At 41.5% G+C, this 25,327-nt stretch overlaps 1 protein-coding gene across 6 annotated transcripts in view; it reads left to right on the top strand.

The window, feature by feature from the left end:
- Positions 1 to 318: 318 nt before the first annotated feature.
- The window catches only part of PSD3 (pleckstrin and Sec7 domain containing 3), a 720,908-nt gene continuing 695,899 nt past the window's right edge, over positions 319 to 25,327 (top strand). For 2 of the 6 annotated variants that reach the window (XM_017867272.1, XM_017867266.1), the window contains exons 1-4: positions 3,712 to 3,756; positions 4,741 to 4,955; positions 7,346 to 7,583; positions 17,265 to 17,328. The gene's annotated coding sequence lies outside the window, so the exon portion shown is untranslated. Of the gene's footprint in view, positions 659 to 3,711; positions 3,757 to 4,740; positions 4,956 to 7,345; positions 7,584 to 8,365; positions 8,444 to 8,621; positions 8,733 to 10,365; positions 10,495 to 17,264; positions 17,329 to 25,327 lie in introns of those variants that run through there. The other 4 variants (XM_017867267.1, XM_017867269.1, XM_017867268.1 and 1 more) reach the window with 4 other exon arrangements.

The following is a 25,327-nucleotide window of genomic DNA, read 5'->3' as shown; positions in this document are numbered from 1 at the left end:
GATTTTGAAAGGCTTTAAAAGCCAAGTCACAGTTACATTTAATGTCATAGCAAATATGATCCACTGATAGTTTCTGGAAAACAGGTATGGAAAAGCACTATGGAGGACGATTGTTCTAATAACGGGGAACATAAAATAAATGAGGGGGGATGAGGTCACTAAGCAAGTTATATCCCATTTGTCAAAAAACCCACTAGTACTATCCTTGGTGTTTCTGGAGTTCACTTTTTTTGTTCCCTTAACTCTATTGGCAAAGACTTGGCTATAGAGTACTAATTGTGATGCAAGCAAGTTCTTTTGCCAGTGGCAACCAGCAGAGCTTCCCCAGAAGATTGGAGGGGATGAGTCAGGGGCAAGGAAGGATTAACAGATTCTGCATCAAGGCCTGTTGAACCAAGTCCTCTCCCCAAGACAGACACATACTAGTGAAATACATTAGATTTAAATCATCACCTGAGGCAATCCTGAAAGAGAAAAGCAGTCCTAGAAAAGAGGGAGGAAAAGAGGACAGCCCCATTCTCTTTGTGACCACGAAGACTGCCGCCATGTGGATGGGAGCCACATGACTCCTTTTAGCACCAGCTGAGATTCTTCTGCCCTGGAACTAGTTCCTCCGAGTTATTCCCAGGCCTGGAGATTTAATTCCTGCACCTGGAAGGTGAGGAAAGCGTATGGACAAATGAGCTATGAACTTAACAGGCTAACATCCCAGCTCCACAGGGCTATGGCCAGACAGGAATTCTCCCTTTTCAAAGCTGACTCTGAATTGTTTAGAGAAAGAAATGAATAATAATTGAGTCAGAATGAGAAGTCCTTCCTTCCTTTTCAGGAGGATGTCCTGTTAGCAACCTCTTTGGACACAAGGAGGAAATTAAGAAGCATCATTACTGTTAATATCACTTTCTTTTCCAGAATGTTAACAGCCCTGATATTATGCAAAGTTTGATAAAAATGCATTTGTAAGTCAATTATTGCATCATAATTGAAAAAAAAGTAGCAAACATGGTTGTTTAGAAAACAGAAATAAATAATAATCACTCTTGGATATAATTTTCCCATAAATTAAAGCATATCCCATTGTATGATATCTGAGAGATAACAATTCTCCAAAACTTTCAAATATAAGCTCTATTAAAACATTTTTTTAAAAAAAATCACTGATTATTTTAAATGTATTAATCAAAGAAAGCAGCAAATGAATTTTTTTAATCCATTGATTCTTTTAGCAGGCATTCAAATAATTCAGAAAAAAAGTGTTTCTAACTTTTATGTTAGAATAAAAGTAAGCATTTTCTTAAGAATCTTTGGGTTTTGGCTCGTCAGATTACTAGACATGTTTAGATGGTTCTTGTCATTATGTTCTCATAAATACAAATTGCAACTGTGGTAATGAGAAGACATTCCCTCCTTGTTAGAAAATAGCAATATCCATTAGTAAAAGTCTGAGGCTTGTTGTAACTGACAAACAAAAGAAAAAAAATCAGAAGTGAATAAGAAGCTTTTTAAACTTTGGGAAGCCTGAATTCTTATGGGGTTCTCTGGTGCATGTGAAGTCACTAACCGTAAATTCGGAAGTAGTGGGTTCTCCAGTAAGTAAAATAAGCATCTATTTAAGTATATTCATGCTTTATGACGTTTACTGCTCAAAAATTTGCTCTAAGACGGAGAGCATGTCTCGGTTCTCCCTACCACTCTAAAATACTCCGAACAGTGCTGTTCACACTGGAGCCTTCAAACAAATGCCTGATTTATTGAAAGAACCTATAGAGACAAAGAGGTAAACATACTACAGGGCCAAATTCCTTGGCTCATTGTGTATGTGTAGTAGACCTTATATTGTGAAATCATTTCAAGCTTGCTATGCAGAACAATTAAACAGAAATACGGAAAAGGATAGAGTCTATTGTTCCCCATAATGGATAATTAAGAGCAAAATTTCTAGAGTTTGGTGACAAACCCAAACGTGAAATCTCCCAAATGTAACCTTAAAATTAAATCTTTAAGGCAAAAGTGTCCAAACAGAAGATGACTCACATTCCAATTATTAAATTTGTCACACAAGACCAGGTGTGGTGACTCACGCCTGTAATCCCAGCACTTTGGGAGGCTGAGGCAGGTGGATCACTTGAGGCCAGGAGTTCAAGACCAGCCTGGCCAACATGGTGAAACCTCATCTCTACTTAAAAAAAAAAAACAAAAGTAAAAAACAAAAATTGAATGGGCACAGTGGTGCACGCCTCTAATCCCAGGTACTCGGGAGGCTGAGGCATGAGAATCACTTGAACCTGGGAGGCCAAGGTTGCAGTGAGCCAAGATCATGCTAATGCACTCCAGACTAGGCAACAGAGCAAGACTCTCCTTCCTCCTCCCCCCACCAAAAAAAGAAATTGTCACACAAGCAAAAAGTCCATTGTTTACCTCACTTTTCCCTAGTCTTACGGTTCATTTTCCTTAAGACTAGGAAGTCTTCCTAGTCTTAGGAAGACTAAGACTAGGAGTTCCTGTATTTCCTTCGAAAATACAGGTATTCCCTCTTCATTCAGTATTTGACACCTCTGTTAAGTGATAGTTCTGAGACTCCCTCTTTGAACAACTAGAAACCCTCATCAGGCATGTTGAAGACAGTAGACATAGATTTTTCCCTCTGAGTTGAAGATATATGCTAATACTTGGTATACACTCTTATGTGGTATGCTTTTTTTTCTCTCTCTCTCTTTTTTTTTTTTTTATATTGAGATGGAGTCTCACTCTGCCACCCAGGCTGGAGTGCAATGGCATGATCTTTGTTCCCTGCAAACTCTGCCTCCTGGGTTCAAGTGATCCTCATGCCTCAGCCTCCCAAGTAGCTGGAATTACAGGCGACCCCAACACGCCTGGCTAATGGAGCCCTTTCATGTTTCATTCAGATGCACTGCAAGGACCCAGTTACAATGGTAGCTTGGCCAGGCAACAGAGAAAATATGGTTCGGATTTTCTCTCCTTTTCCTTTTAGTAATCATGAAGGATATCTGTACTTAAAGAACAATTTAATTGAAAAGCCATTACATTGGACCATCGCTGCCTGTATTTTTTGGAAAGCACCTAACTTGCCTGTGTTTTTATAATAACATGTATCCTTTATCTACACTATATAATATCAACAGTTTCAATAAGATACTTGGCCTTTTAAACATGCCTTTGTCTCATGTGATGTAGATAGTCGATTTTTATTAATAGCAAATATTAATATATTAACTTATTCATAATTTTGTTCTTGCACTTCTGCTAAAAGATGAAAGGAAATACAACAGAATGTTTTTCTCTTGTCCATGCTTTAGTTATAAGGAATTCTCACATTACCCTTCTATCTAAATACAGCTCTCTGTGTATTCCTCACTTCCAAAAAACAGCTTTTAAAAGTAGCAGTGATGACAACTCAGTTCATGCATTTATTATAAAAACAAAATCTAAGATTTTAGGAAAAGGATAAAATGAAGTTATTTAGGGGGTATTAGGATATTTTAAGTATTTAAGATAAAATGTGTATAAATTTGGAAAGGGTTCCTTTCCTTATACTGGGTGACCTGATAAAGACAGTGAATGAATGGGAGAAATAACATGCTTTTATCTTTCTTTTTTTTTTTTTCTTTTTGAAACGCAGACTCGCTCTGTTGCCCAGGCTAAAGTGCAGTGGTGTGATCTCAGCTCCCCGCAACCTCTGCTGCCCAGGTTCAAGCGATTCTCCTGCCTCGGCCTCCAGAGTAGCTGAGACTACAGGTGTGAGCCACCATGCCCTGCCATGCTTCTATCTTTCTAACTCGATCTCTGATTCTACCTCAGCACAGCACCCAAAAAGGAACTTTGCTTTGCATTTTTAATTCTAATTCTCACATATCTTTAGTAAATTCAGTAAAATCTTAGAAAATCTTTCCCCAGTAAAAGTATTACAAAGGGCTCCACACAGTTATTGGGAACTGTAGTTAAGAGGTGAACCCCCAGTAACACTCATACTCCTTGGAAAATGCACCATGGCCACATGTCTAGACTAAGATTTGTACAGTGGAACACTTGTCTCCAATATGCACCATACCACATGATACAGCAAATGTTCCCCTGACCATTAGACAAAAGATATTACTGAAAAGTCTCTCAAATATGTTTGTTTTGCAATGAAGCTTCCTGGCATTAATTTCATTAAAAAGTTGGCCGGGTGTAGTGGCTCATACCTGTAATCCCAGCACTTTGGGAGGCCAAGACAGGTGGATTACCTGAGGTCAGGAGTTCGAGACCAGCCTGCCCAACATGGCAACACCCTGTCTCAATTAAAAATACAAAAAATTAGCCAGCCATGGTGGTGGGCACCTGTAATCCCAGCTACTCAGGAGGCTGAGGCAGGAGAATCGCTTGAACCTGGAAGGCAAGGTTGCAGTGAGCCAAGATCATGCCACTGCCCTCCAGCCTGGGTGACAAGAGTGAAACTCTGTCTAAAAAAAAAAAAAAAAAAGTTAAAAAAAAGTTGCATCTAACAGAAGTACTAAATTATAAATATATCATTACACAATAGGTAGAAGGAGAGAAGGAAGAGCACGTAGGATGGTATTTCTTCCACTGTCCAAAAGGAGTTTATTAACAAACGTAAGACCAAAAGTAACCATACACTGTATATAAAATTGTTATATACCAATTTTATAAATGAACAGGAAAGATTTTTTTTTCTACCATGAGGTTTACAAGGCAAAAGTGACACCATGGTCTTTTCAGTTGCCAGAGCGAAGGAAGCAAAAGCATCCATTATGAGATTCACCAGAAGGGTATGACCAGCTTTAGAAGGAGAATCCTGGACAACAACACACGCAGCTGTGAAGGCCACAAGTGTGACATCAAAAGCCAAGTGAAATGGAAGGAATGTGAAGATGCTGTCATAAACATTTCTACCTCATATGACAGCTTTAACAATACTTTCAAGGTTTTCATTGGTAAGAATGATATCGGAAACTTCTTTAGCTATATTTGTTTCTGTTAATCCCATTGCAGATCCAACATCTGCTCTCTTTAACACTGGGCCATCATTAGGACCATCACCAGTAACTGTTACAATGTGCCTCTGTCTTGAAATGTTATTCATTACACATTTTTACTAAGTAATATTATATTTAACAGTAAGGCCAGTGTACCAGCCGGGGTTCTCTAGAGAAATAGAAGCAACAGGTTATATAGGAGGAGATTTATTATAGGAATTGGCTCACGTGATCATGGAGGGTGCTAAGTCCCACAACTGGCCTTCCGCATGTTGGAGAACCACAAGAGCTGGTGGTGTAATTCAGTCTGGGTCTGAAGATCTGAGAACCAGGAGAGCTGCTGATATAATTCCTAGTCCAAGAAGGCCCAAGGAGTGCTGATGTCTCGGGGAATTAGAATACAGATGTCCCGGATGCAACAGGGAGAATGTATTCACCCTTCCTCTGCCCCTTATGTCTATTTGGGCCCTCAAAAGATTGAGTGGGGGCAATCTTCTTTAGTCTACTGATTTAAATGCTAACAGTCCCTCCAGAAACAGTCCCAAAGACACACCCAGAAACAACGTTTCTACCAGTTAGCTGGGCATCCCTCAGCCCAGTCAAATTAACACAGAAAATTCACCATCACCAGCTGGATCTGCAAGTACATGACATTTTGATCAACACTTGTTTTTGAGCCTTTGTTTTTTTTTTTAATTTCTCGATTTTCATTTTTATCCGTTAGTTTCTTGAAATCTGTACCCTCTAAACATGGGTAACCTTCGGAACCTTTACAATGCTGTATTTCAGGGCAACAGCGCTTACAATGTGGAGATTGTCGCTAGACTCACACACGCAGTGAATCTAATATGCCGGCATTACGAAACTGCATTTGGTACCTCAGGTGTTGAGGGTTGAAATACGTCTCCCAAAAAGATGTGTTCAAGTCCAAACTGGTTCCTGTGACCATGACCTTATTTGGAGTAAGGTCTTTGTAAATGTAATCAAGATGAAGTCACATTAGACTGGGGTTCCTTATCCAGTAAACTGCTGTCCTTAAAAAAAGAGAGAAATTTGGACGACACAGACATACAGAAGACAGACGGCCATATGAAGACAGAAGTTCCAAGTCAAGGAATGCCAAAGTTTGCCAGCAACCACGAGAATCTCTGAGAAAAGCAAAGAAGAATTTTTTCCTAGAGCCTTCAGAGGGAAAATGGCCTCTGGGACCTCTGGGCTCTAGAACTGGATAAAAATACATTCCTGTTGTTTCAAGCTACTCAGGTTGTAGAGTTTTGTTGAAGCAGCCACAGGAAACTTATGCCTTGGGTCTCATAGCATCTTCAATGCCTACAAAAGCAATTCATGCAAGATCTGCAGTAATATCTTACACATTCTCAGCCGGATTTATTGTCAGTATCTGCAGAATTGCTGAATGCCAGGCACGGTATTCTGAGCCCTGCACAAGTCGTTGGTTTCACAACACTTTCAAAAATACAGGTATTCCCTCTTCATCCAGGATTTCACACCCCTGTTAAGTGATAGTTCTGAGACTCCCTCTTTGAACAACCAGAAAACCTCATCAGGCAGTTTGAAGACAGTAGACATAGATTTTTCTCTCTGAGTTGAAGATATATGCTAATGCTTGGTATACACTCTTATATGGTATCCTTTTATTTTTTTATATTGAGATGGAGTCTCACTCTGCCAGCCAGGCTGGAGTGCAATGGCATGATCTTTGTTCCCTGCAAATTCTGCCTCCCAGGTTCAAGTGATCTCGTGCCTCAGCCTCCCAAGTAGCTGGAATTACAGGCAACCGCAAACATGCCCGGCTAATTTTTGTATTTTTAGTAGAGACGGAGTTTCACTATATTGGCTAGGCTGGTCTCGAACTCCTGACCTCAAGTGATCTGCCCGCCTCGGCCTCCCAAAGTGCTGGGGTTACAGGCATGAGCCTGTGGTATGCTCTTTCTCTTCCTTCTCTCTCTTTCCCTTCCTCCCTCCTTCCCTCCTTTCCTCCTTCCTTCCCTCCTTCCTTCCCTCCCTTCCTTCCTTTTTCTTTCCTTTCTCAAAATCTATTCTTAAATGATGAAGAAATCCCAAAAAGGCACATTCTATTACATTGCCAATCTGTTGAGGTGGACCCTCAACAACTAAAACATTGTTATAAGAACAATGAACAGCAATACCTGACAAAAAGGTATTTCAAAATGGGTATGGGACTTATACAGTGAGCTTCACCAATGGAAGCCTGGACTCCTAGAATAGTAATGTGCTTGCTTTATCAGAACAAAAGACTGTTGCATTTCCTCTAGTTTTACAAGCACCCAAATGTCTCACGGAGTGATTATCTTTCATTTTCTTTACAGAACAAGCCAAGGAAAGGGGAATTGCAAAAGAAAGGCTTTCAGGAACAGCCACCACCAAGATTGTTATTCTGATAATGAAAAACTGAATAATATATTCCATATAAACTGTAATGCAATCTAAAGTTCATTGGTTGTACCAAGTCCCAAAAGTCTGTATTGCCAAATTTGTCATTAAGGAGACAAAGTGAGGATAATAGCCATGAGACAACCACACTTGCCAATCATTATGGATAATTTTGTAAGTTTGTCTTATAGAATTACTATATTTTTTGGTGTATGTTTGAATCAGCCGCATTTTGCTTTCACCCTCTCGGGCTGTTGTGTACGCGCTGGTCCCATGAGAACCTGTTTTTGTTTTGTTTTAACTCCCTTTGTTCTTAGTTTCAAAAAAAAAAAAATCAGCAGAGACACCATGAGGCCTGCTTGTGAGTTATAACCAGAGCCCTCCCTTGCCTAGGATGCGGACAGCAGGCTGGGATCTGGGGTCAGCGCTTTCCTCCTCTTCTCTGACCCTCCCTGAAAATGCTGTGGTAGCAGGCAGCATGGCACCATGGGGGATCAGCGCCACATCGCCACCACGAGGTTCACCAGCCGGACTTCCTCCCCTTGGCCGCCCGGCAGCTCGCAGATGTCCTCTGGTCCTAGCTGACGCGCTTCTCCAGGCCGCAGTACTATTTCTCCCTGCTGCAGTCTTGTCCTTGGTGTCCTGCACCAGCTGGCAGGTCTGGCTCCCGGGCAGTCCTCGGGCACATAGCACAGGACCAGTAGGGTGACAGCGGCCACCTCCGTCGAGCAGGCCACCACCGGCTCCGCACAGCGCCCTCCCGCGGTTCGGCTCCCGGGGACAGCCGCAGCCAGCGCCCCAGCGCTCTCCAGGCGGGCACCGCCCGGCTGCCTCCACAGTCACCGCCATCTCAGCGGCCGGGCCGGGGGAGGACCCACAAGCCGAGCACATCCCTTGTTCCCGCGGCCGGCGCGGGGGAGCGCTGCAGGGAGGATTTCTTTGCTTCCTTCCTCCTTTCTCCAGCTACTTCCACCTCCTGGCCTGAGGCGTCACCCTGGGCTTTCTACTTGCACCCAACTCCTCCCACCGAACTGGTAGGTGCCCCCTTCCAATTCCAGTTTCCACCTACCCAGCCCCACCAAGGGCGAGGCCGCCATCCATCACAGTAGGCAAGCCCCCGGTGTGCTCCAAAGACACCCAGGTGGAAATCCACCAGGGCCACCGTAGTGGGAGGCTGTTTATTCAGAGCTTGCTGTGGCAAGACTCAGAGGCAGGGCGCGGAGTGGGGACTCTTCACCGTGGAAAAAGGAAGGCTTCAAGGTGTGCCCCGACTAGAAGGCTGCTGGCGTCTGGGACCTGGAGGCAGATATCCCATGTGATTAGGTTGGTAAACGTATTTGGCTTTCTCGAGTTGGTCCTGAGTTGGAAGGGGGAAGGGGAAGGGCAAACCTTAGGGAAGCTTGTGGTTACTGATCAAGTCCTGACACTCTGGGTCAGGTTGCTGCAGGGGTCACGGGTCAGAGTTCTATTTTTATATATGGTCTGGCCATGATGGGTTTGTATATTGTCACGGGCCGGTCCACCTCTCCTATTACCTCTGGACACATACACCTTTCCAGGAGACAGCTGCCAGTGGGAGTTCTCAATCAGATCTAACCTTCCAAGGTGCTGGGTTTTAACATTATGTTTGCGAGAAGTGCTTCAGGTGGGAGGCATCTGCTCTGGGCAGCCTGAGCCCAAGGCTGCGCCTTTTGGGCCCTCAGCTCTGTAATGAAGATGGCAGCTGAGCTCTTGGATTTTAAAATTGTGAAACCAGCTTCCTCAACCTCGTCTTAGTTCCACACAGTGCGGACAGCTAGTAGTTACAGAAAACCATATAGAGTTGGCCCTTGAATGCCCAGGAGGTTAGAGGCAGCCCCTCCTACCCCCACATCCTCCCACCCTCCTTGAAGTGGAAAACCCGAGTATACCTTTTGACTCCCTGAAAACCTAACTACTAATAGCCTACTGTTGACTGACAGCCTTATGAAAACATAAACAACACACGTTTTGTATTACAAGAATAGAATATTGTACAAAAAATTAGCCGGGCGCGGTGGCGGGTGCCTGTAGTCCCAGCTACTTGGGAGGCTGAGGCGGGAGAATGGAGTGAACCTGGGAGGCGGAGCTTGCAGTGAGCTGAGATCGCGCCACTGCACTCCAGCCTAGGGGACACAGCGAGACTCCGTCTCAAAAAAAAAGAATAGAGTATTGTATACTCTATTTTTATAGTAATGTAAGCTAGAGAAAAACTATTAAGAAAATCATAAGATGAGAAAATATGTTTACTATTTATTAAGTGGAAGTGGATCATCACAAAGGCCTTCATTCTCTTCGTCTTCATGTTGAGTAGGGCGAGGAGGAGGAGGAAGATAAGGGGTTGGTCTTGGTGTTGCAGAGGTGGCAAAGGCAGAAGAAAATCCAGGGTAAATCCATGTCTCGTCTATGTATTCACCACATATTCTCATGAAGAGTAACTTAAAAACTGAGTATATACCTCTTGCAAGGCTGTATGTTACACAACGGATGAAGCAGGGTGTGGTAGACATTCTGTAGCCACAAATTTGGTATTTATCTGGTGTCTGTATTCACATAGCCCTCCAAATTCATTTTTGCTATGGCCTTTCTCTCTTCCTGAGTTTCCACTACAGTGTAGGAAAATAGGCATCACCCTGATACCCAGGGCTTTCAAGCATCTTTGCAAAATCTTCCCATCAATGGGGAATGATGGTTTGGCCCCATCTTCGCTCTCCCTGAATTTAGTTAGCAATTGAACAGTCCCCTGGTGATTCACTGGATGCTGTTTAGTTTGTTCCGCCAGCTGTTTATTAATCTGTAACTTCCTGTTAAGATGCAGGGTGTGTGCTTTTTTAAGAAGCCTTACACAGCATAAGTTTTATTTTGGGACCGGACACACTATTATATAAAGAGGATCTGTGAGCATTACTTGGTCTTGTAAGCTATTTTTTTTTTCCAGCAAAATGTTGTGAGCACCTACCATATGCCAGGCACTGTTCTGTGAACTGGTTGTATAGGAGTGAATGAGATCATCTTAATTTTGAGAAGTTTATCATCTACTCAAGGGAAACACGTGTAATAAACTATGGTAAGCACAACCATAGATGTACAAGGTATGGGAGGGTGCAAAGAAGGAAGTGGAAAATTCCAGGCCAACAGAGGAGTGAGAAGGTTTTCATGAAAGAGACTCTAGAACAGAACCTAGCATAGATTTTCAACTGGTGGGTGGTATAGCAAACATGGCACATTTTGGTGACAGTGTGGGGAGGACAGATTGGACAATGAAGAGGCTGGAGGTAGGAGAGTTATTTGAAGGTTATTTAAGAGGCTGTTGCAAATGGTTTAGGCAAGAAATAATAGAACCGAAGAGAGGGGCAGAAGGAAGGTTTGAGGTAATTTTCACAACAGGATGGGACAGTGGAGGTGAGGAAAATGAGTAGATGAAAAGTTTCTGGTTTGGAGCACTTGGTAAATGGTGCTGCCATTAAATCAAATGGAAGAAAAAAAGGAGAAGCAGGTGTGTTGGGTGAGGGCTGTGGAGACCTTGTTTGGACCTAGTGAAGTTCAGATGCTATGTGAGGACATCGTTCAGTCAATAGACATTCAAGTTGTTGGAGAGTGAGGTCTGGCTGAAAATACCTATTTGAGTGACATCTAATGATTTGGAAACCTTATTAAACAGATTGTGTTTTGGTTTATGGTGCTTGACAAGTGACTGGTGCTCCAAAAGTGTATAGATAGATAGATAGATAGATAGAGATAAATGTTTTTCAGGTAAAATATTAGTGCATTTCAGATCACAGCATTTTACTTTAATGGTATCAGCTTTTATATTGGTGACCGGGAATGTCAGGGGAAGAAGGTGGTATAAATTGAATACCATTGACAAATTGACCTCTTGGGAGTTAACGTTGACATTAAAGGTATTGCTTGCCTTTTCTGTACTAGAGATTTAAAAAATACTCTGATCAACTATGGAAAACTGTATAGTTGTTTCTAATTGTGGAATACTGTAAAATAGGCATTCTACTGCAATGGTGTTTTTGCTAGTTCCAAGGAAATAGGTAAAAATGTGGACGATGTGTTCTTTTACCATACAAAGTAAAATTTGCAAGAATATCTTTTATAAAAGTGTCCTTTGTGTCCTGGAATCTAACTTAACCCTAACCTTAACACTAACCCTAACTGGTATCCTTGAGGGTAGAGTTAACACAAACACTAACCCTAGCATAAATGCTAACCCTAAGCCTCAACCTAAATCTCACAATTATCCTAAACTAAACCCTAACCCAACACTAACCATAAACCTAATCATAACCTTCACTCTGAACCTAAAGGTATTGCTAACCCTAACTCTAGCCTTGTCCCTGTCTCTTGTCATTAGTCCTAATCTTTACCATAGAACTTTTTTCAGGGTAGGCCTGTTAGGAAAAAATATTCTTTAGGACTCTAGAAACCAGATAATTAAAGCTGAGAAGTAAATTTCAGATTAAATGAATAATCTATAAGCAGATCATCAGGAGACCATGTTTAACAACATGTCAAGATTGGGTAGTCTGACCCTTCTGATTGGGGTAACCAAAGGCTGGGTTAGATGTCTGAAGGATATTCTTGCTTCTGCTTTCCAACAGTAAGCATGCCTAATATGGGTTGCTATAAAAATTCAATGAATATATCCAAGAAACACAATCTAAATTGAGAGTACATAGACTTCACAAGGTGTATGCTAACCCTAATCCCAGTCTTCTTGGACTACTGAAGTGTAACACTTTTCTACTTCAGAAAAATTCTGGAACACTGATGCCTCACTAACTCATCCACTTATATCTAAATCCCGTTGTGACCTCATCCAGACCTTACCAGCTAGGACTTATCTAGATTAGACTAGTAGTCATTATAGCAATGCCTGGGTTAGAGAGGTAGTATTAGATACTGTATTTTACATTGAGAGACTTCACAACCAAGCTGAGGAAAAATGACTAACATCCATAAGACAATGAGAGAATGTGATGGGATGGAAGATAACTCAGTGCTGTGTTATATGTTGTACAGACTTGGATACTGAAATGGTTTAAAGTGATAGCTATGAGTGGACACGGTGGAGAATATTGTCCCTCATTTGTATACCAGTTAGTAGCTCACCAAAACTTTGTAACGCATATCCAATCCTTCCTAGGATCTTGGGAGGTTGATAGGACAGGTATTACTGTAATTATTCTTATTTTTCATATGCAGAAATAGGCTCAGCAGAGTTAATTATTTGCCCCCACATTTTCCAGTGAAAATGGTTCATTACAGACTAGAACTCAAGTTGAACAATTTCAGACACAGTGGGAAGTTCATTCTATTTCATGGAATATATGAGACTCACACTGGGCCTTGGAGGACTGCATGAAGTTAAAGAGATGAGGAGAAATGAAGGAGTATTCTGATTGGTTAAGAAATCTAAGGAGAAGGCTGGGTGCAGTGGCTCACAGCTGTAACTCCAGCACTTTGGGAGGCCCAAGTGGGCAGATCTCTTGAGGTCAAGAGTTCGAGACCAGCATGGCCAACATGGTGAAACCCCGTCTCTACTAAAAATACAAAAATTAGCTGGGAGTGGTGGCATGCACCTGTAATCCCAGCTCCCTGGGGGGCTGAAGCAGGAGGATCGCTTGAACCCGGGAGGTGGAGGTTGCAGTGAGCCAAGACTGTGCCACTACACTCCAGCCTGGGCAACAGAGCAAGCCTAAAAAAAAAAAAAAAAGAAAAGAAAAGAAAGAAATATAAGAAGAAGGTAGGAAGCTGGGAATGGGATAGGGAACAGCAGACAAGTGGGAGTGGATGAGGAAAGACTGAAGGGAAAAGTGGAGCTTTGGGAGTAAGGCAAGTTGTTTATATTTCATGCAGGGTTTCACTAAGAAGTCAATGAAAGTTTTGAACCTGATAGTGATATAAGGAGGATAATCTGAATCACCTGATAGTGGTATGCAGGGCAAATGGGAAGAGGGAAGCCCTAGGGACCAGGCAGGTGGCTTCTGGGTGGGGCTGCAAGGAAAGGATGGGAATGCAGTGGCAGGAGTTGTTATAAAATGGAATGAAACTGGTTTAAAAAAAGACAATTAAAAAGCCTAGGGTTTGATCATGATAGACAAAGAAACTGAAAATATCAAAGAATTCCACACTTCCGGTAAGTAGTTCTATGGCCTCAGGCAAGTCATGGGAGTCTCTCCGGGCCCCTCATTCCCCCTAGGTCACTGAAATTATGTGTATAGAATTATTGGAATAATCAGTTTCTCTTAATGTAGAAGGATAACTTGAAAATGACAAGAAAGATGCTCTCAATAGCATTGTTTAAAATAATGAACAACTGGAAAATATCTAAATGCTCTATAATGGGGGAAGAATGAAACAAATTATAAGTATTATGTAGAAATTAAAATCACATTTAAGAATATGGAGACATAAATGCTTATAATATAGTGGTAGGTGGAACAGGACAAAATGCTATCCAAATATTACTAAAAATAAATATGTGAATAGGAAAAAAAGAACTGGTTGAGGGAGATTATCTCTGGCTGCTGGTAATGTGATCTGTATTACCATTTTTGTACTTTGTACATTTCTGGAATTTCCAAATTTTGTACAATAAGTCTTTATCATGAAAAAATTAGGGAGAAAGAAAAAAACATGAGATTATCTACTACTACTTAAAATCTTTAGATGTGTCCCTTATAACTGTTGCAAAATAAAATATTACAATGATTAGAGACGTAGCATCCTTCTCTATCTGACTTAGAAAATATCGGAGAAGTGGAATAGATTCTGAGACATGGTTAAGAGAAAGAGGTGACCTTCATCGAAGAGAGAGAGCAGAAAAGAGAGAAGAGGATAAAATACTGCAATAACAAAGCAGAGATAGCTGCCTTAACTGAACAGAAATCAGAGTCCTTGTCAGTGAAGTAGGCTGACTTTTGGAAGCTGTTTATAGCTCCGATAAGTACAAAATCAACTCAGGAAATAGATAAGAATGAATTTATGTCACAAATGAAAACAATGTTTCATTGTACAAAATATTTCATTAGGTTTGCTAACTTCAAGGAGACCTTTGGTAGGATTCCTCTTGGTTTTCCATTAGGATTGCAAAATGTTTTCAATGAATATGTATTGAGGCATAAATGAAAATCCACCATCCAGTGACATTATGAAACATCCATGTTTTGAGAAATTTTCATGAGTTTATATAAAACTACGTAAAATATAGCTAGGAAATGAGACCACAAATGTGTGCTTGAGGGAATAATAATAAAAACTCAATAGAATAATTATCTTAATATCTTGATATTGATTTATGGTAATTTGTTTTTGTGCTTAGAGAGCAGATAATATAACACAACAGGCCTACTCATTTGAGGAAATATGGAATAGTAAAACTGCCTTTGACTCAGTTTCTTGCTAAATGTATTTTTCACATGATTTTTATACTATTACTTAAAATGAAAACCATGGGAACTATCTTTAACAGGTAGTTTCTGGCAAATGGAGCCTTCCACTTTAATTATCTTTGATTTTATTCTACTTTTACCTGTGTGTTATTGTTGTTATTCCACCAAACATATGCTACTCAAAGTTCAGGAAACTCCCCCCAAATGTTTTCTTTGTCCTCCCTTCAATCTGCATTGACCTTGCCCAAGTTCACCATCACCATCTGTTCTGGGTGTTACCCCACCTTATCACTAGATGAAGCACAATAGAGATCTCTGCAAACCCAATAAATACCAAATCTGGAAAGAATCAGGGTGATAGAGGCGGAAAGCAGAGAAATCCTAGGCAGACAGGAGTGGTCAGGTCCCCAGTGAAACCCCAACTTCAAGTCAAAAATGATTTAAAGCCTGAAGGCCAAGCTACAAAACCAATCCACGGACTGGGTTGAGAACCTGTCGTCCGTTTGGCATACTTTCCTTTGACTGAGCCCCGCCCTTCAACTATTTTACATATACTACCCTTCCCTAATTGTTTTTACACTGTGCCCAACTTTTACTGGTGCTTTTGTTTTTAACCGTTTTTTCATACTCACAAACCAATCAGCATGCACGCTCCTAGCCCCAGATTCAGCCACATCAAGAAGAGATGACCTGACTTTGGCAAAGACAATGTGGCCTTCCCGTCCCCTCTCCATTTCCCCTCTCTGCTGAGAGCTGATCTGTCACTCAATAAAATTCTCTGCCCTCATCACCCTTCAATAGTCAGTGTGACCTCATTCTTCTTGGACACTGGACAAGAACTCGGGACCCACCAAGCATGGGTACCCAGAAGGGCTGTAACACTTGCCCTTTGCCCTCGCTGGTGGAGGGCAGCCACCCCACACAACAGAAGCAGTGGCAGGGCCAAGACAATCCCAGAGCCATGGGCCAGAACGAGTCAAGGGGCCGACTGAGCTTGCTCACACACCGCAGTCTGTTGGGCTTCGGGTGGCAGAACTAAGATAGCTAATTAGCAAACTAAAACCTCCTCTGGGGCTTTGGAGTCACGGGGCACCCCTGCCTGGGAGCCGCTGTGTTCCCCTCGGGGTGACATGCCTGGTCTGGCCACGGGCCCTGCATGGAGTTTGCTCCTGTATCAGCACTCAAAGCAGCCAACTGGGCCCTGCACTCACTTACTCACATGCTCCCTCCCTCCAGGGGCTGAGCAGGTAGGCCAAATAGATGAGGCTCCCCCTGCTGCAAGTCTGATGAAGGGGCCAAGAAAAATCCTGTATCAAGGGTTCAGTCTTTCTGTCTGGTTTTCTTGAGGATCAGCTTGTCATTAGTCTGGGTATACCCACATGTGCTAATTTCCTTGGCTGTACTTATATTTGTAAAAATGGCATAAAAGAAAATAAATGAACATAGTACTTAGAGGAAGAATTTGAGCTTCTCACTACCCAGTGTCTGTAACTCTAGCCTATACTGCATGTGCCCAGTGGGCAAAACTGCTCCCTGCAGAGCAGGAGGATTTTTCCCAGTTGTAAGATATTTGTTCAATACTGATTATGAAAATAAATACTGTAAGATTGTTTGCTTACATCAACATAGAAGAAGCCAGAAAATAAAAATTTCCATTTTGATACAGAATTGTTAAAGATGAACCTTGTTAAAATATGTTTGCATCTTTAAAATAGGAGGCGAAAAATAAACCGTGCTGGGAAGCAAGGGCAGAGGATAATAATAAAATGAGACCTTTTGACCTTGTTTATAGAAATGAAATAATTAGGCCCCAAATGGCTTTTCTCTTGCAACCTTCTCATCTCGTGTTTTAACTTGAATGACTGTCAAAATAAACTGCAAGTTTCTGTGCCATAAGTAATTGATGTGACATCTGGGGCTCCATCAGAGGCCACATTTTCTGTAACTTTAGCTAACCAGTGCACTTCCTGTGGTGTGCTTTGGATCAACTGTCAGAGCCAGAGTCCAATTACCCTCTGGCACCTTTTCGAATCCTCTCCTCTTCTCTCTCTCTGTTTGACTTGCAGAAATGTCCCTTCCTGTACTTACATCATTCCTGCACTGAAAAAGCTTATTCTCTTGCCAAATACATATAAGCAGAGAGCTAATAGGGTTAGCTATGTCTATTTGAAAAATTTTAAATCATTTTGCAACTGTCAATTCCTTGTTTGCTTGATTACATGTACATTTTACACCTTTTCCTTAACAAGTGAGCCAAGATCATGTGTTTTTTCAATCCATGGCTTGGAGTCTAGGAGAGAAGGAGGATGAGGAAGAAAATAACTTTAAGATTTTACAGAGAGAAGGGATTGAAATTTTCACTGGAATGGAATGACTGGAATAAACAAAGTCAATCATGCTGGACAGCTTAACTGAAAGTATTTTATATTTTAAGTTTCAGACATAACCCGTCAAAACCAAAGCGGAACCTCTTCAAGGAGCTGACAGATGCAAGCCTGGTAAGTCACTGCTTAGGATTTAAACTTTCATCTGAAGCGGAATACTAGCAAGAATCTATTTTAGGAAAAAGTGTTTAGGTCCTTCAAAATTCTGTCTTTGTTATATCCATAACTGTGCAAAGGAAATTCTTGCATAATAGCAGAGGTAATTTGGGGTATTTTGCTAGGCGGCTTTGCGGCGTGTTTTCCTTTGGAGGCAGGAGAATCAGGAAAACATTTTTTTGTTTCACCATCTAAACCTACGCTAGCATAAAATCACATGACCAGTGGTGCAGTATTTGAGGACTTAGGCAGGTTAATGACCTGTGAATTATGCTTTCTTTCAATATATTCTGAAATACTGGCTGGTTGAATACACAGTTTTCATGAACATACATTGAGGGATGATTTTTTTAAAATAGAAAACTCAAGTTTATCTTGATTCAGAAGATCTAGTTCTGGTTTAATAAAATGGAATAGAAACTTTGATTTTTGCCCTTTATTTAATATCTCATGGTTACAGAGATGGAATCATGGCAAAAGCATTGAGTTGATGACAAATGGATTTCAAAGAAAATTGTGACCAGTAAAAACATTAAGATGCCATGTATTTCCAAGGAAAGGCTGGACATTGAAACTTCAAAAGACAGAGTTAGAAAAAAAGACCTTTTACTTTCCACTTATAAAAATCTCCTTTGTTTTTGTAATCAAATCTACTAACTTAGCTTCTGTAGAGCCCTTTGCCCTCAAGTAAGTAGGGAACTACCTGAATGTGAAATCATTGCAGTTTATTAAATGTGAAAGAGATTTGTTAAGCAGACATATTAGATAACCAATTCCATGCAGAGCAGTTGCTAACAGAAAATGTCAGTGTTCCCTTTGAAGGCAAATGAGGACCACACAGAATGTGAAAGTTTATAAATAATTGGAAAAAAAAAAAAGATTAGAAAGCGTGCAACCTCATGTCATGCTATATATTCTTAAGGAGAATAAACGTTACAGTTAGTGTCGTTAATAACAATGACCAAATATCAGTGTGTTAGAGATTGTGTGGAATGTAGACACGGTTTCAGCCTAATTCCATAATCACAATTCTGTTAATGGGCAGGATATAAGCTAGGAGTGAGATTTTAAAAATGAATGCGGGCTGGCAAGGGTGGAGGTGACGAGGTCGTAGGACTGTCTGGGGAATATTTTATGTACTTTTGTAGATATGAAGAGATAAGTGTCTCAGAATAACTCCTTCAGTCATGAGGATGGGATTTTTTTGGGGGGAGTGAGGGGGAGGTGGGGTGTGGAATAGAGAATTTTATTTTTTTTTCTTACTCAAAACAGGATATGCTAAGCCTAATCGTTTCAATTTTGCCAAGGATCAAGATGTGATTTTCCCCCTGATCTCTGTCCTTGGAATTTCATTTTCCTGAGATGGGGAAAGGAATGGAGCCTTTCCATCCTCTTCTGGGTGCTCATCTTCTCTCCAAAAAGGAGAACATGAAATCTGCATGAAGAAATTCTGGCCAAATCAGAGAAACTGTAAGATGTCTATGGGATTTTAAAAGATCCATCTTTGGATGGGTCTAAGAAAGCCTGTGAACGTCCTGCAATATTATGCAGACTTGCTAGCTGAGGAACCACTTCTTGCATCAGCAGGCTGTTGGAAGGAAAAGCGTTGGCTCAAGAGAAGGAGAGAAAAGTCTTTGAACTAAGACTGTCTTTGAAACTAGGGCTGCTTCTGTTCCAGGGCTTACACCCTGTATCTCAGGATATTCATGAACAGAACCTTTCTGCTTGTGCTTTGTAAAGGGTGTCTGTGTTTGGAGAGAGAGAGACTTCCCTCCCTTAGTAAACAAATACAGGTCAGCCAGGGAGATTTAAGAATGTGGTAACTGGGTTAGTCTTGCCCAAGCTGGGGTAGGGAGTGTCTTGGCTGTGGAGGAACTGAGGTTTTCTGGGGTGACTCTGGTTGGATCCAACAGGGGTGAGATGAAGACTCAAGTGGAGAATCAGAACCCTGGAGCATGACAATCATAGTAGGGAAGAGAGATGTGTGCAGAAAACCCAACAATCAAGGCAAGGAGAGAAGTTGGAAGCCAGAAGTAAAGTTGGTACTAAAAGAGTCAGAAGCAAAATGGGGCAAGTTGAAAGGAAGGAATGGTCTTGAATGACTCTGACTTGGCTTTGCTTACAGAAAGTGTGTACAGTACTTACTGGGGGAGCTAAGCATAGCTATGTTGGCTTAACGGTGCTGCTGCACCAAATTGGGCAAGTTATTCTCCTGATACCGTGGCTGTGCAAACTCTGCCTAAAGTTTTTTTTTTTTTGGAGACATCTCACTCTATCCCCCAGGCTGGGGTGCAGTGGCACAATCTTGGCTCACTGCAACCTGCAACCTCCGCCTCCTGGGTTCAAACGATTCTTATATCTCAGCCTCCCAAGTAGCTGGGATTACAAGCAAGTGCCATCACGCCCAGCTAATTTTTGTATTTTTAGTAGAGATTAGGTTTTACCATGTTGGCCAGGCTGGTCTTGAACTCCTGACCTCAGGTGATCCACCTGCCTCAGCCTCCCAAAATGCTGAGACCATAGGTGTGAGCCACCGCACCCGACCTAAAATCTTGTATTATGGGCTAAAAGGTATCTACAAAATCTTCTATTCCGACTCCCTCATTTCACACACATAGAGAGTGAAACCCAGGTATTAGTTCAATATTTAATAAATAATAAGGGACAAAGCCAACCAGACTATGTCTTTCTCCCTATCCATTAAGTAGTCAGCTTTGCCACCAGCATCCAATATCCACCTTGAAACCTTCGTGCCCAGCCTCACTGGATCTTTCATCCTTGTTTGTGTCTGTCATCATGAGAAGCCCCAGACCCCTGGGTCACCAGTTATCTCCTGTAACTGCTTACCATATAGTTTTGCACATCTCTCTTTCCCCTCATCTTTCACTCCTCCCAACTCCTAAAATCCTTCTACTGTGTGCCCTTGGAATTCACAATTCATCATCAGCTGACTTCTCCATATCCTCACAGTGTTTTTCCGAACGCTCCTTTCACTGCTTAATTCAAGTCTGCATCTCTTTTGAGGGCTCTGCTTCTCCTGCACCTGTCTCACGTTGTGGGTGGGGAAGGTGTTCTCTGTGCCCTCATTACTCCTTGCACACTTTCTCCCTTACCCTAAGATCTCCCACTTTTGAAGTCCATGCCATCAGACTGCTTTAAATCCCATGCCATCAGACTGTGTTACCCACTACCTCTCGTTGCTGAAGTCATCAACCTCTGTCAAGTATATTGTAAGGTGTAAAATTTCAAGTGCTGCCTTGATATCTCTGAGTCTCACAGGGCCGCAAAGGCCTGACCATGAATGAACTTACTTTCACCAGATATACCCCTCCCCCAGTAGGAAAGGTTCACCCTCCATCTAGTTCCCTTACCAGCCAGACAGCTGCACTCTACCTGTTCAACCTTACAAGTTTCATTTGCCTGCTAGCCTGTGAAGTGATTCAAATAAGCCAGTTAGGTCCTGTGAAGTGATTCAAATAAGCCAGTTATGTCCTCCCATGAGAATGAAGGGGTACCTCATCCTTCTGTTACGACAAAGCCTGTCTCCCACAGTCTCTACTGGTTCAGTCAATTCCTGAGTGCGACCCCTGTGTGGCCCTGTTCTGGAAGGCATGCAGTGTCCGGCGCTGTGAGTATATGTGACGGATAAAGTCCTACCAATTCCATCTGTCCAGTGCTGGGTATCTGGTGTTCAGTCACCTCACACTATTTAAGGCAGGAGAGCCCTCTTTCATCAGTGGGGTGAATAGGAGGTTATCAGAACAGTCAAGCTCCCCTATTTTTGGATCACTTTTAGCTCCTGAATCACTATCACTCTTTTGAACAGTTTCCCTACATTACTTCTTGTTGATGTCAATATATGCATAGGTGATTCTTGCAATGTCCTGGTGTGTCAGTACCTTTAGTTACTGGTCTTGTCCTCAGCCCTGTCTCAGCCATTCGCTTCCATATTGTTACCAACAAATCCAGACCTCCATGCATCTCACACATCCCATTCTCCAACCTCCACCTCCTATGTTTCTAGTTCACTCCTTCTAGCACCTTCATTCCAAAGGGAAGACTCCCCCAGTGAGACCTGCATTCCATTGATTTTGTCACCTATTCTCTTCTTTATTTATTCCCATCTCGTCTTCCCCACCAACTTACCCAATTAAAATTATATGGCTAGTTTTTACAATCACTCCTTTACATAAAGCCTCCTCTTCACTTGCATATTTTTCTCTTTATTCATCTTATTTAGGAAAATCATAAGTCTGGCTAAACACTCCCATCATTCTACTCTGCTCCTGCATTTGTGCAGCTGAGCCTGACTCACACATACATTACACGGTCTCACTTTAAATTCATGACCACCATCCTCAAGCAGGCCTTTAATACTACCGGTCATTATACTGTATTTCCCTAGTTCACATATTCTCCTACTCTCCTAGAGAACTATTCCTGCCTTTTCTCTTAAAACCTTCATTTTTTCCCCCTAAGCTGTCTCTCAGTTGATGGCTTTGTTTTCTGTATTGCTGGAAAACTGAGGCCATTAGCAGAGACCTTCTGAAATCCTTCTACTCATCTAACCGGTAAGCATGTGAACCCACACTCCTTGCTCCATGAGGTCCCCATGCTTCTTTCTAAGGCTAACACCCGTCCATGTGAAGTAGATCCCATTACCTACCACCATTTAAAGGTATTTCCACAGAAATTATCCTCCTCCTCTCCAATTTCACCACTATCCTCCTTCTTTACTGAATCCTTCCCATGAGAAAACAGGCTTTATTTCTCTTGTTTTAAAACATCAATTCTTAATTGACCTCATTTTTTCCTCACCAGTTCTCTGATTTTCTTTACAAATTTCTCAAAATAATTATCTTTTCCAATCCTTATCCTATGTCCTCTTGAAGTCTACTGCAATCAGACTTTTATCCATACCACTTCAGCACACCATTCTTGAAAATATCAGTAATAACCTTGATATTACCAAACACAGTGATCAATTCTCAGTCTTACTCAACAGTTGGCAGCATTTGACCCAAGTGATCACTGCATCCTCCTTGATACACTTTCTTCCCTTTACATTTTCTGTACTCTTCCAGTTTTCCTTCTATCTCATTGGCTGTTCTTTCTCAGTTTCCTTGGCTGTTTCCTCCCTGACTTCTTTACTACAGGTGCCCCAGGGCCTGGTTCTTATACTTCTTCTTCTACTTACATGCTCTCTCTTTGGGTGACATAATCCAGCCTCATGTCCTTAAATACCAGTTATATGTTGATAACTCTCAAATGTATACATCCAGCTGGAAACTTTCCCTTGAACTTAAGACTCTTTTATCTAGCTATCTACCTGACATCTCACTTGGATGTTGTATTGCTTAGGGTTCAATCAGAAGATCAGAACCACTATGAGTGATAGGAAGTGAAGGAATTATTGCAAGGATTAGAACCTATCTAGGTGTCAGGGGTGCTGGAGAAGTTTATGAGAAGCTATTGGCTTGGCATCTGGTGGTGGACCTGAAGTTGTTGTAGGTCACCTAGACAGCTAATTGAGAGGGAGGACTGGACCTGAAGTGGAAGAAAGCAGGATAAACTGGAACCCACAATGATAAATGATAAACTGAAACCACATCTGTCTCCCTCTGCATCCATCTTCAAGAACATGGATGACCTGTCAAACTCACTGGGGACATTCCAACCTTAGAGCTTTCATAAGGCTGTTCTATCTGTCTGGAACTCATTACCTCAGCTGCTAACAAAACTTTGTCCATCACTTAATTGAGGACTTTGCTTAAATAGCACCTCAGTAAAACCTACTCTGACTACTCCATTTAAAATTAGTTTCCCTATTCCCCATGCCCCAGCTAGCCCTATTTCCTAACAAGCTGCATATTTTTTCAGTAGCAATTACTACATTTTAAGATATGCTTTACCTATTATTATGTTTATGTCTGCTTCCTCCAACTAGAAATGTTAAGCCCAACAAGGGCAGGGGTTTTGAAGATTTTGTTTCACTGATGTATTTCAGTTGCCAGACCCTAGCAGAGTAGATGCTCAATAAAAACTTGTATGAACTGAGTGTTATTTTTTGCCTCCCCATTAAGTTGGAGAAAGGAGGTATTGAAAAAGTTATGTTGTACATTTCTTCATCATTCCAGGGAATTTCTGTAAGGAAGATAACCGTCTCCATTATTTAAAGCCTTTGGTCATAGCATGTCTTCTTTTTACCTAACTACATTTTAGCTGCAAGTTTTTCATTCTTTTCAGTCACCCTGGGGCACATATGTATTGTAAATCTAAAGAGATTTATTGGTCCACTTTCTCAGCCTTTGAAGTGCTGTGTTCTGGATTTGTTTAACCTAATTTACAGTTTCTAGAGTTTCTAGCCCTTGAGAAAGGTTGTCAAGAAGGGAAAGGCAATCACTTGCAGGAGAAATACGACACTGTTTTCTGTCTCTGTAACAGAGAGGTTGGAGGAAAGAGAACAACTGCAATTTATTGGAACAAGAGCTTCCTAGAAAGTGAGACAAGCAAGTGCTAATGATCCCTAGCAATAGTTGCAAATCCCAGAGACAGTATCTGATATGGTTGGCTCTGTGTCCCCACCCAAATCTCATCTCAAATTGTAATCCCCATAATCTCCATGTGTCAACCTGGTGGGAGGTGATTGGATCACGGGCGTGGTTTCCTCCATTCTGTTCTTGTGATAGTGAGTTCTCATGAGATCTGATGATTTTATAAGTATTTAACAGTTCCTCCTTCACATGCTGTCTTCGCTGCCACCACGTAAGACATCCCTGCTTCCCTTCCACCATGATTGTAAGTTTCCTGAGGTCTCCTCAGCTATGCGGAACTGTGAGTCACTTAAACCTCTTTTCTTTATAAATTACCCAGTCTCTAGTAGTATCTTTATAGCAATGTGAAAATGGACTAATATAATATCCTTTGTCAGTGGAAGGCAGAATGAGGACAGGCTTACTCAGGAGAGTTTGTAGCTGAAATCAAATGTTATTAAAGCCACTTAAATATATCATATGACTATCACATGGTGTGTTGCATCACATTATACTCCAGTGACTTACGTGACTGTTCATTTCACTAGACCAAATACTCTCCAAAGCTGAGATGAGATGTTTTTCCTCTTACCCTCCCCAAGCCTGGCCAAGTACCGGCAATTGGAGACAACTCAGCAGGGACCTATTGGGTGAACAGCAAATAAAGTGTCTCCTTGGTTAGCATTAGGCAAGAATTATTCATTGTCATGCAACATGACTCATTTAACTAGGACAAGGAAGGATGCCGGAAAGGGAAAATTAGTATTTTTTGAGGGTCTATTGTGTTATTCATGTAAAATAGCTTGCATGGTACCTTTTGCATGCCTGGAATTCTTTACATGGTGGCTGTTTTCTTTTCTTATTTAATTTTACTAACTTCAAGAGGTGGATGTTATATCTCCTTTTTGACAAGTAAGGAAATGTTGGCTCAGAGAAAGGATGTATCGTTTAGGGCCGCTTAACCAGGGAGCATCAGAGACAGAATTCAACCCTAAGGTCACGTACTTTCCCCAATCCTGTTGCTCCTCTGTGGTCTCCAGAAGGCACCATGGGGAGCACATGGCAGATGTGTATGTGGATATGTGAAATATATATTATACATACATGTAGGCAATATTCACAATAGACATGGAAAGGAAATGCAAAAACTCATCTCTGGTACCTTTTCACTTCTTATGACCCAACTCCTGGGTCCTTCACCTTACTTCTGGACACCTGGTGTCTCATCCTTTTCTGATGTCCTCACCCTCAGCAATCATTCCATTATTTAGCTTCTCTGAGCTTCAATTTTCTCATCTGGAAAATGAAAATAATTATATTCCCCTCACAGATTCATTGTAAAGACTAAGTAAGAATAAAAAGCTAACATCTATTGAGTGCTAGTTATATACCAGATGCTATTCCAAGCATTTATAAGGACTAAT

The sequence above is a fragment of the Rhinopithecus bieti genome, unplaced genomic scaffold (assembly GCF_001698545.2).
Source record: "Rhinopithecus bieti isolate Rb0 unplaced genomic scaffold, ASM169854v2 scaffold_2888, whole genome shotgun sequence".
In the NCBI taxonomy this organism is placed as follows: domain Eukaryota; kingdom Metazoa; phylum Chordata; class Mammalia; order Primates; family Cercopithecidae; genus Rhinopithecus; species Rhinopithecus bieti.
The sequence above is the reverse complement of the archived record's forward strand: the minus strand, read 5'-3'. Positions and strand labels throughout refer to the sequence as shown.